Genomic DNA, 10,502 nt, shown 5'->3' on the forward strand with positions numbered 1-10,502 from the left:
ACCAGATGGATGAAAATATTTTGGATTGTAATTTGGATATTACAGACATAAACGCATACAATAAAAATTGTGAAGACGTGGATCCTATTGATTTTCTTGATTCTTTGGACTGGACGTATGTAAGTAGACAAGGGAGGACCACTTTAAGGCATGATAATGTAAAACGAAAAAGACGCAACTATAGCAGTAGTCCTCAGAAACAGCAATATGAACCACGTAATCATGTCAAACACAGACGACAAGTGAATCCGTCACGTTGTAATGTCTTGGAGGATGTAGAAGAAAGAAGCAAAGACCCGAGGAATGGAAAGGGAAATAGAAACAGAATATATGAAAATGGACGAGAAAGGACCCTTTTGGCACAATGCAGTGCGAGTGATAGTTTTGTCAGGGGAGAATATAGAAACACTTACAGCAGAGCTCATCAACAACATCGACTTGAACCCAGTTACTGTGTTCGTAAGCCACGTTATGAATGACAACGACGTATTAGCCACAACAACCACAACAATGATGGATACTGTTGGCGTGGCTACCGCGAAATACATCATAAGTGTTCTTACGTGAATTTCAGATACAGTCGAAAGGCAAGAACGCCAGAAAACTTCAGAATTGACAAGAATTATAGGTACAGGTCTCCTATTCACAGATTTAGGAGAAATTATTATAACCAGTGGTCTCCTCCGCGTCATGCATGTCGGGAGCAAATCAGAAAAGGAGACATGTGGATGTCTCGAAAGACTTTAGGTATGAAAATAAGGTTATACAAAAAAGACTAAGAGATTACGACGAAAATGGACAGGAAGAAAAAGTATGTAACTATAATACCTATTGAGGTGAACCAAGAATTAAGAAAAGAAGATACGAAGCTGACGAGAAAGAATACGATCATAGAAACTACACAGAAAGTGAAAAGAAATAGTCATAATCCTAGGATGTATAAGGTTACACATCTATTCCCAAGTAATGTCTAAATTTCAGATAACGGGTAAAAGGCAAAATTAAGAAAATGGAAGAGATAATCATCCTGCAGAAGATGAGAGCTGTAGTTTAATCCGAATCATGCCTAATTTTAAGAAAAAGTTGGAGTAGAAAAATAAACAGATTAAAGTTATTGATCGGAAAATGTGCCTAATTCTTCCCAAGGTCTTTAAAGAATCACCGGACTGTATATAGACATCCCTTGTTTTTGGAAATCAATAAAAAAAATTTTTCACAAAATAAGTTTTTTTAGAAAAAAGTAAAGAGCTCCATTAAACCAAAAACGAACAAAAATAGAATAAAATAATCTAACAAGCATGCAACTACCACAAATCAGTATCAATAAATAAATGAAACCCTAAAAACAGAAATTAAAATAAGGCAAACTCAAAACGGGCAGAAATTAATCTGAGTAGGGTTTTAAACCTATGCTTCCTAACAGCCAGAATACAATTTGTACTTTACTGAAACAAATTCAAATGAATTTACTGAAAAAAATGTGCATTGTCAGTTTAATATATATATGCTGATATTTATTCCTTGAAATCTTAATTAGTTTTTAATTTCTTAAAGTCATAAAAGTGAAAACGTGTAAAAGAATTTTTTTGAAAACATTTGAAAGGAAACATTAAAATCAAACTCAAAACGAGCAAAAATTAATCTGAGTAGGGTTCTAAACCCTTTGCTTTCTAAAAGTCAGAATATAATTTGTACTTTACTGAAAAAAATTCAAATGAATTTACTGAAAAAAAAATATGTATTGTCAGTTTAATATACATATGATATTGAGTTTAATCTAAAAGAAATCAAGAAAAAATCTTCTGCCGGTGTTGATTTAATATCTGCTAAACACTTTGAACATTGTAGTAGTCTTTTGTTGCAGCACCTTTCGTTACTTTTTCAAATGTCTATTTCTTCTTGTATTGTGCCTCAACAATTTTGTATAGGCCAGATTAAGCCTATTCCGAAAAAAGTGAAAAAGGATCTCGAAGATTGTCGATCGTATCGGCCGATCGCAAGCACCACTTTTAAAATATTTGAGTCTATTATTCTTAGAGATATTTCCCAAGTGTGTTCTGTGCCTGCGCATCAGTTCGGTTTTCAGAAAGAACTTAGTCGTGAGCATGCTCTTTTTTCCCTCTTTACGGTTCTTGCAGATGTAGAAGGTTCCGGGGATTTTATTGTTCTATGAGCACTGGACATTGCCAGAGCATTTAATTCGTGTATTTTTGACCAGATTTTGGTAGAAGCTCTAAAGAGAGGGGTTGACTTCTCAGTTATAAGGTGTCTTTGATGCATGTATAAACATCTTCTTGCCAAAATTATGCCCGGTTCAGAGCTTTTTAATGAGCTAAAGGGCGTTAGACAAGGAGGTCTCACTTCCCCCGCGCTTTTTAATAATTCAGTCATTCCAGTCAAAAGTTCTATTGAGTCCACCTGCATTTACAGGGGGTTTAGACATCTCTTTACTTACGTATGCTGATGATATCATAAATCTGAGTCGTACTTTTTCTTGTTGTGAGAGCACTTTCTTGAAGTTAAAACTAGAATATCAGCAGATTGGTTTAAGTTTTAATGTGGATAAAACTGTAGCTGTCAGCTTCAACCTCAAAGGATACTCTGATAAATCCCTCCAACCTACTGAAACTTGTATCCCCCTCTCTAAAAGCCTTTTTTTATCTGGGAATGCCCATTGGAAATTCAATTAAGGAAACTATTAAGCTTGCCATTCAAAATCTTGAAAAAAGGCAAGGTTAGCTTATGCGTCACTTGTCTCTAACGTTACACACCTTAGTTGCTTCCAGCTTTCTAAACTTTATAATAGTCTAACTGTGCCTCATCTTCTTGCTCTGTCTCCTATTTGGCAATTTTTTCCTGCTTCAAAAAAATACTTGTTCATCGGATTTATTTTAAATTTGCTAAATTCCTTTTACATATGCCCGCTTGGACTAGTAACTCTTTTTTGTCTCAAAAATTTAAGCTTACTTTCCCTTCGACAATTATTGATAAAAGAGTAAAAGATTTTAAATCTTCCGCCAGTAAACTAAATCATGATTGGTCCTCTTTATTTTTATGAGTTTTTTTTATGTCTATGATTATTATGATTGTATAACTACTTATTTTTGTTCAGTGTATAAGTTTTCTTGTCTTTTTTCTTTTGTTTCTATTATGTAGGCCTACTCTGTCATTTAGGGGACTTGCGCCCTTTTTTGTTTTGACAGGTTATAAATAAATTGAATTGAATATGCTGATATTTATTCCTTAAAATCTTAATTAATTTTGATTTCTTAAAGTTATAAAAGTGAAAACAAGTAACAGAATTTTTTTCAGTGAAATGCACATTATATTCTGGCTTTTAGAAAGCTTAGGGTTTTTAACACGTCTCATAATAATTTCTGTTCATTTTGAGTGTGACTTATTTTAATATTTTCTTCTCAATGTTTTCAAAAAAACTTTTTAAATGTTTTCACTTTTATAGCTTTGAGAAATCAAAAATTAATTAAGATTTTAACGAATAAATATTAGCATGTGTATGTTAAACTGACAATGCATATTTTTTTGCAGCAAATTCAATTGATTGTTTTCAGTAAAGTACAAATTGTATTCTGGCTGTTAGAATGCATAGGGTGTAGAACCCTACTCAGATTAATTTTTGCTCGTTCTGAGTTTGACTTATTTTAATTTCTGTTTGTTTAGGGTTTCATTTATTTATTGATGCTGATTTGTGGTAGTTGTATGCTTGGTAGATTATTTGATTCTATTTTTTTTTATTTTTGGTTTAATGGAACTCTTTACTTTTTTTTGAAAAACTTGGTTTGTGCAAAAAGATTTCTTGATTAATTTCTGTTCGTTTTATATTGACATAGTCTTCTTCAGGAAGAAAGACTGAGCCTCTTCTGAAGTTAAACAAACATCCCTTCCATAAAAACCTTAAATACCCCCTAGGTATAACTTACAACCCTTGCCCCTCATCTAACAGAAAGGGCACTAGCCCTTTCAATTTCAAATCGAATGAGCCCTTTTTGAAGCTTCTACAACATTGCTTTCTATAAAAACCTTATTTGCCCCCCAGGGAATAACTTACAACCCTCGCCCTGAGGGCTCCGGAGGTGGGGTTGTCATCCTTAAAGACCTAATTTCCAAAACTTTCAACCACGTTGAACAAAATGGCTATCTAAAAAATTTGATGGGATGTGTTTGGGGGAAGGTGGGGATGAGACGGGGGTTAAGTCTCAAATAACTTTCGACTATTAAAAGGGGCATTAGCCCTCTGAATTTCCAATCGAATGACTTTCAGGTTTCTACTACAAAGCTTTCAATAAAAACCTTATATGCCACATAACTTATAACCCTTGTCCTGAAGACTGTGGGGGGAATGTCCTGCTCAAAGATATAATTTCCAGAACTTCCAACTGCGCTATACAAAATGGCTATCTCAAAATTTTGATTGGATGTGTTTGGGGAAAAGGTGGGCGTGGAAGGGGTGTTAGTTGCCTTCCAATCACTTTCGACTATTTAAAAGGGCTCGAATGAGCCCTTTTTGAAGTTTCTACGACAATACTTTCTATAAAAACCTCATATACCCCCAGGGCATAACTTACAAACCTTGCCCTGAGGGCTGTGGGGGAGGGGGGTCATCCTCAAAGACCTAATTTCCAGAACTTTCCACTACGCTGAACAAAATGGCTATCTCAAAATTTTAATTGGATGTGTTTGGGCGAAAGGTAGGCGTGATAGGGGGGTTAGTTGCCCTCCAATGACTTCCCACAATTAAAAGGGGCACTAGTCCTTTGAATTTCCAATCGAATGAGTCCTTTTTGAAGTTTCTACGACAAAGCTTTCTAAAAAAAACTTATATGCCCCCAGGGCATATCTCACAACCCTTGCCCTGAGGGCTGTGGGGGGAGTGTCTTCAAAATCTCAAAATTTTGATTGGATGTGTTTGGGAAGATGTTGGGCGTGATGGGGCGTTAGTTGTCTTCCAATCACTTTCGACTATTAAAAAGGGCAGTAGCCATTCCAATTTCCAACCGAATGAGCCCTTTTCGAAGTTTCTAGGACAACTCCTTCGATACGAACTGCCTCGGTCTAAGGAAAAAAATAGATAATACATTGTACCAACATCGCTCTTTACTTAGGCATCGCGATTGTGATGCCCATGATCAAAAACTAGTGCTGCTAATATTCTTGGTTTAATGGAACAACAAGTACAAATAATGTTATCCTCTATTTGAGTTAGCAAAAAGAGTTTCTCAAGATGGTCCAAATGCATTAAGCATCAATTATTAAATAAATACCAACTTAAATAGTTGCTAATTTTTTTTGTTTTTTAGGTTTCACATTATAGATTATTGGGCCGTCTTCTTATTTCTCCATCTTTCTTTTGAAACGATGATGTGTAATCTCGTCACCAGAATAAATTTCAGGCTCCCTATTCTATTGTTCTTTTTTCTGTAAAATAAAAAAAAACAAGTTTTTCACACTGAAAGTAAGGAGCAACATTAAAACGAATAGAAATTACTACGTATGCGAGGGATTTTCCCCCTCTTCAACACCTCGATCTTCACATTAAAGTTTTTTGTGCTATTAAAAATAGTTTGTTATTGTGTTAATTAAACGACCCTTGTGTTTCAGGAGTCGTTCTTAAAGAATTCAGACAAAATCCAAACTTCAGCGTAAAGAGTGAGGTGTTGATAAGAGGGAAACCCCCCCCCATATACGTAATAATTTCTGTTCTTTTTAAGTTTTAATATTGCTCCTTGCTTTCAATTGAAAAATCTTGTTCCTTTGAATGTTCAATTTCTGATTTTTTTTGTTGTTGATTTCAACGTTATTGGAGCTTGGTTCAGCTCCGTCACGTACGTATCGATCCTTTCCACAAGGGGTTTAACAGGCGATGTTTACTTACGGCGGTGTGAATCACTTTACGGGGTTAAATTCAGTAACCTTGGTGGCAAACCATTTTTTCCACAAGTTTGGCCACTTACGTCAGACCGCCACAATTATTTCAAAAACAATTATAGTCAAAAGAAAACCCTTATAACTTACATTAGTTTTACATATGATACATATTCCAACTATACAATATATTAAAAACATTAATATAGTATTCTAATTTTAACAGCATGTGTAACACTGCTACAGCACATCCTTTAAACTTGTGTTTCTGATAAAACATCCCAGTGCAGACACATATATCTTACGGGCCCATGGTGAAGTCGAAAAATGGCCAACAACTGCACGAAAAGAAAAGGCACCAAATAGCTTTACAACTTTTCTTCTTAATATTTCACGCTGGACGTCATATTATAACATGGCGGACATCTTCATATACATTAAGTACACTACAATTAGAGGAATCAACCAAATTCCACTTGAAAAGAATGGCATTAACTGAGAATGGCAAAGAATGGCATCTGATTCGAAATATTGTTTTTGCAATTTTCCTTTCACTATGAATTAGGTCCAAAGGGGAGGCTTAAAATCATATAGATCCAAGATGGTGTTTGAGGACCTTCTTGAAAAATCAGCCTTCTCATCTTCTGCAGAGTGGGTTTCATAACCCTGAATGTATTCATTTATAGATAAATTTACTTTTAAAATTTTGCCACTGACACTTCCCTATTCGCCATTTTATCAGGTGGTTCATTTCCAGGAATACCTGCATGGGATGAAACCCAGGTCAATTGTACAACAAAACCATGTTTTAACAAATCATCCACTACTATTTCAATCTTTGTAGCAATTTCTTTGGCACAGTTTTGTTTCACAGCTAAATAATTTATCACAGACAAAGAGTCAGAACAAATAAGAAAACTACCAATTATACCATTTGACTTATTATACAAAAGAGCTTGGTGAATAGCAATCACTTCTGCAGAAAAAATAGTAAGCATGTCAGGTAGTTTAAACCCACAGGAAACACCAGTTGAAGGGACAATAAAGGAACAACCCGTACCAGTTCCCGACTTGGATCAATCAGTATATATTTCGGTAAAATCAATCCAATGTGTTGGCAGCCTATACCACTCTAATTTTAAACCTTATGACCCTACATGCTTGTTCCTGTCATCTAAAACTGAATTATTTACATTACTAATTCCATTAAGACTTGAGGAAAGGTCATCTATGTTTGGAGTTGGGACCTGGCATGGGAGGCCAGCATCATTCATTAGAGAAGAAAATTTACAAATTGTAGCGGCAAACCGTAGTCTAAACTGATCTTGGTTCCATGTAGCAAAGCATTTTTTGTACACGATGTGATTTTTTGATCCCATTTTTTTAGAAGTACCGGCCTTGGAGATTATTTTTCCTCTTCTGAAGTGAAGTGATGCCAAGCTCACAGTAAAGGTCAGGAATGGGGGTAGTTTTTAAACAGGACAGGGCTCGTCGGAAAATTTGATTAAAAGCTGAGTATAGTTTCTGGAGGTTTTGCTTAGTAGCTTCTATTTATAAAATACTACCATAATCAAGTTTGCTGGTAATTGTTGTGCCAATCAGTTTTGATACACAGGAATATGGAGCTCCTCTTTCAGAAAGGCAAATTACGATGAGGAGGTTGGCCCTACTCTTCAGGTTACCAACAAGACAGTCAATATGGTCTGTCCATAGCTTTTTTGAATCCAGCAGTGCTCCCAGAAAACAAAACTTTTCCTCCTGTCGAATGCTTACACCTGCCAGTGAAACTATGAGGGAATGAACGGTTGATTGATTTTTTCTTCAGAATAGGGCACTGATGGATTTTTGTGTTGAAAATGACATGTAGTTTTTCACTGTCCAATTTTGCAAGTAATCTTAGGCTTTTTGGACTATAGCCTTGAGGGATCCTTTATCCCGAGAGGAAGCTGCAACTGCAATGTCATCAGCATATAAGTATAACTTACAACCCAATATGGCCTCCAGATTTATATCATGACAATACACTAAAAACAATAGAGGGCTCAAGACACTTCCTTGAGGGAGACCTGTATTAATTGGGCTATTAAAAAAAAACAGATTGACTGATTTTCTAAACTTTTTTTCCCCCTTTCTGTCAGAAAGTGTTCAATCCATTCCAAAACATGGAAGTTAACATTTAGGAACCGTAGTTTTGCCATCAGAATAGGAACATTCACTCTGTCAAATGCTGCTGTCATATCAAGGAAAACAGCTAGAGTTTCTTTTCCTAGGCAGAATCCCTGCTTTATTTGATTTTCAAGTCTCACAAGACAGCCTATTTGTGTTGTTCTGGGGCAGAAAGCCAAGTTGTTCTGGTTGGACTGCTTTCTCAATTGCTGGTAGAACTATCTTTTTGATCAATCTCTCCATGAGCTTGCAAAGACATGAAGTCAGGGCGATTGGGTGAAAGGATTTTGGGGATCTTGGGTCCTTTTAGGGCTTCAGGATTGGGATGATTGTAGACTTTTTCCGCGGTGAAGGGATGAGTCCTTCCTTGAGTGACCCACAAAATAAAGTTAAGACTGAAGCCTTAATCAGAGGAGGCATATTTTACAATATCTCATTGTGAATTTTATCTGTACCCATAGCACCAGGTTTCAATTTTTTAATAATCATGTCAAGATCCTCTTCTTCAAGTTCAATGTCAGTTTTAGGGGGGTCCTGTTTAGGAAGCATAGTGGGTCTGTTTTGAGATGAATGTTGTTGGGAGACATTTGGAATTAGATGCTCTTTCAGAAGTTCTATTTTTCTGAGGATGTGGAAGCAGTAATTCCATTGTGTAGCCTATCATGATCCCAAATGTATGGGGAAGACCGTTGTCCAGAGTAGACTTTCCAATTTCTCCATAAGTCTCTTATTGATCGCCTTGGTGAACTTCGTCTCAATAAGAGTCCTCCGTCCACTCTTGATTTCTTGTGGAACAGTTTTCCTTAGGATGGCTTGTTTTTCATTCATTTTAACTTTGTTTACAACTGGTGAGGTTTCTTCTAAACTTGTTTCTTGCTGTATTTTTTTTCCTTGAAAGCTTTTTGGCAAGCAGTATTCCACCCTGGAGTGGAGCTTAAAGATTTCTTTTTAGGTTTTACATATATCTTTTCACCTTTCTTTTCACTTGCACTCACCATTACTTGTGTCAATTTTTCATTAAGATCCTCAACAGAAGTATGTAATTCAACATCCAAGAGACTTGAGTCCAGCTCTCTCTCTGCCATTCTGGCCAGTGCTCCTTTTGGAACCGCCAAGCAGCAGCTTTCCAAAACTGGAATCTAGAAGCAGAAAATTCAAATGCAGACATTATTCGGAAGTGATCAGAGTCAAATTGGGAAGGTATGTCAACCTCACAACCAGCTGTCAGATCCACTGAAGCTATTACTAGATCTATAGTAGTAGTCTTCCCATTTATGGGATTTAGCCTAGTCCCTAAATCGATTGGGGTGACAAGACAAACCATATTTTGAGGGTCAGTTATAAAATCTGCCAGCAAATTGGAGTTGGAATTTGGAGATGAATATTGGATTGTGTAGGTTTAAGTCACCAGCAATTATTTTCCTCTCATTGCATTTCTGAATAGCATCTTTAACTGTTTAAAATCAAAGTCAGTTGCATCCCTGTTATAAAAGTTGAAAACTGATATCCAATTGTTTGTTCCATCTTCTTTGATAGATACAAATCCAATTTCATTTTTTCCTGGGATAACAGCATCTGAAATCTTAAATGGGACATTATCAAGGAGGCACACTTGTGCCTCTATAAAGAGGCGACCCACCACAATGTTAAGCGATTTCAGGTCCTAGAGGTCGCAGAGAGACGGCGGTAATCGCATTTTGTAGCCCAAGCTCAAACTAAGAAACTTGCAAAATTTCATCCTCCTCAGACTTTATCTTCCTGGGGTAAACTGGGCCGGAAGTTTCGACCCGCCCACCCCCCCCCCCCTTGAACGTGGTCCGAGTGGGCTGAAATTTAGAAGTTACGCTTTCCTAGGGCATGGAAGCTTATCCTCGAAATTTCAGCTCAATCCAATAACTCCTTCCCTGTTTTCAAAAAACCAAATATAGACACTTAAATTTCATTTTTTTTTTTCTTAGCCACGCCTACCGGCCACAGTTGGCCACGGATCCGGTTGAATGAGGACTCATTCGAAGCAGAATTCGACCTGTTAGGGCCTTTTGATATTTTCAGACCGAAAAAATTATCCCCCGAATTTACATTTACGAAAAACCTCGTTTTCCTATATTAGCCCATGTTAATTTTTCCTCCACAACCCCCCCTTTAACGTTGTTTGATCGGGCTGAAATTTAGAGGATAAGCTTTCCTGGGGCCTGGGAGCTTATCCTCGAAATTTCAGCTCAATCTGATCACTCCTTCCCTGTTTTCCAAAAACCACATATCAAGATTTTTGGGAATTTGCTTGCGTCGAAAATACCTTCTATTTGCTAAACAACAATTACTATTGTGTTTGTATAGTCCAGCGGCTAAGATTTCAGACTTTCAGGCGGAAAACTCGGGTTCGATTCACCATCAGAGCAACTTTTTTATATACTTTGAAAAGAAACTCAGTTTCTTTTTTAAATTATTTGAAAAAA

At 36.5% G+C, this 10,502-nt stretch overlaps 1 pseudogene; it reads right to left on the reverse strand.

Moving 5' to 3' along the window:
* Positions 1–6,080: 6,080 nt before the first annotated feature.
* Positions 6,081–7,154, reverse strand: LOC148956351 (uncharacterized; annotated as a pseudogene).
* Between the last annotated feature and the right edge of the window lie 3,348 nt (positions 7,155–10,502).

Source organism: Artemia sp. Qi Xiang Cuo, chromosome 1 (assembly GCF_049724085.1).
Source record: "Artemia sp. Qi Xiang Cuo chromosome 1, ASM4972408v1, whole genome shotgun sequence".
Classification (NCBI taxonomy): domain Eukaryota; kingdom Metazoa; phylum Arthropoda; class Branchiopoda; order Anostraca; family Artemiidae; genus Artemia; species Artemia sp. Qi Xiang Cuo.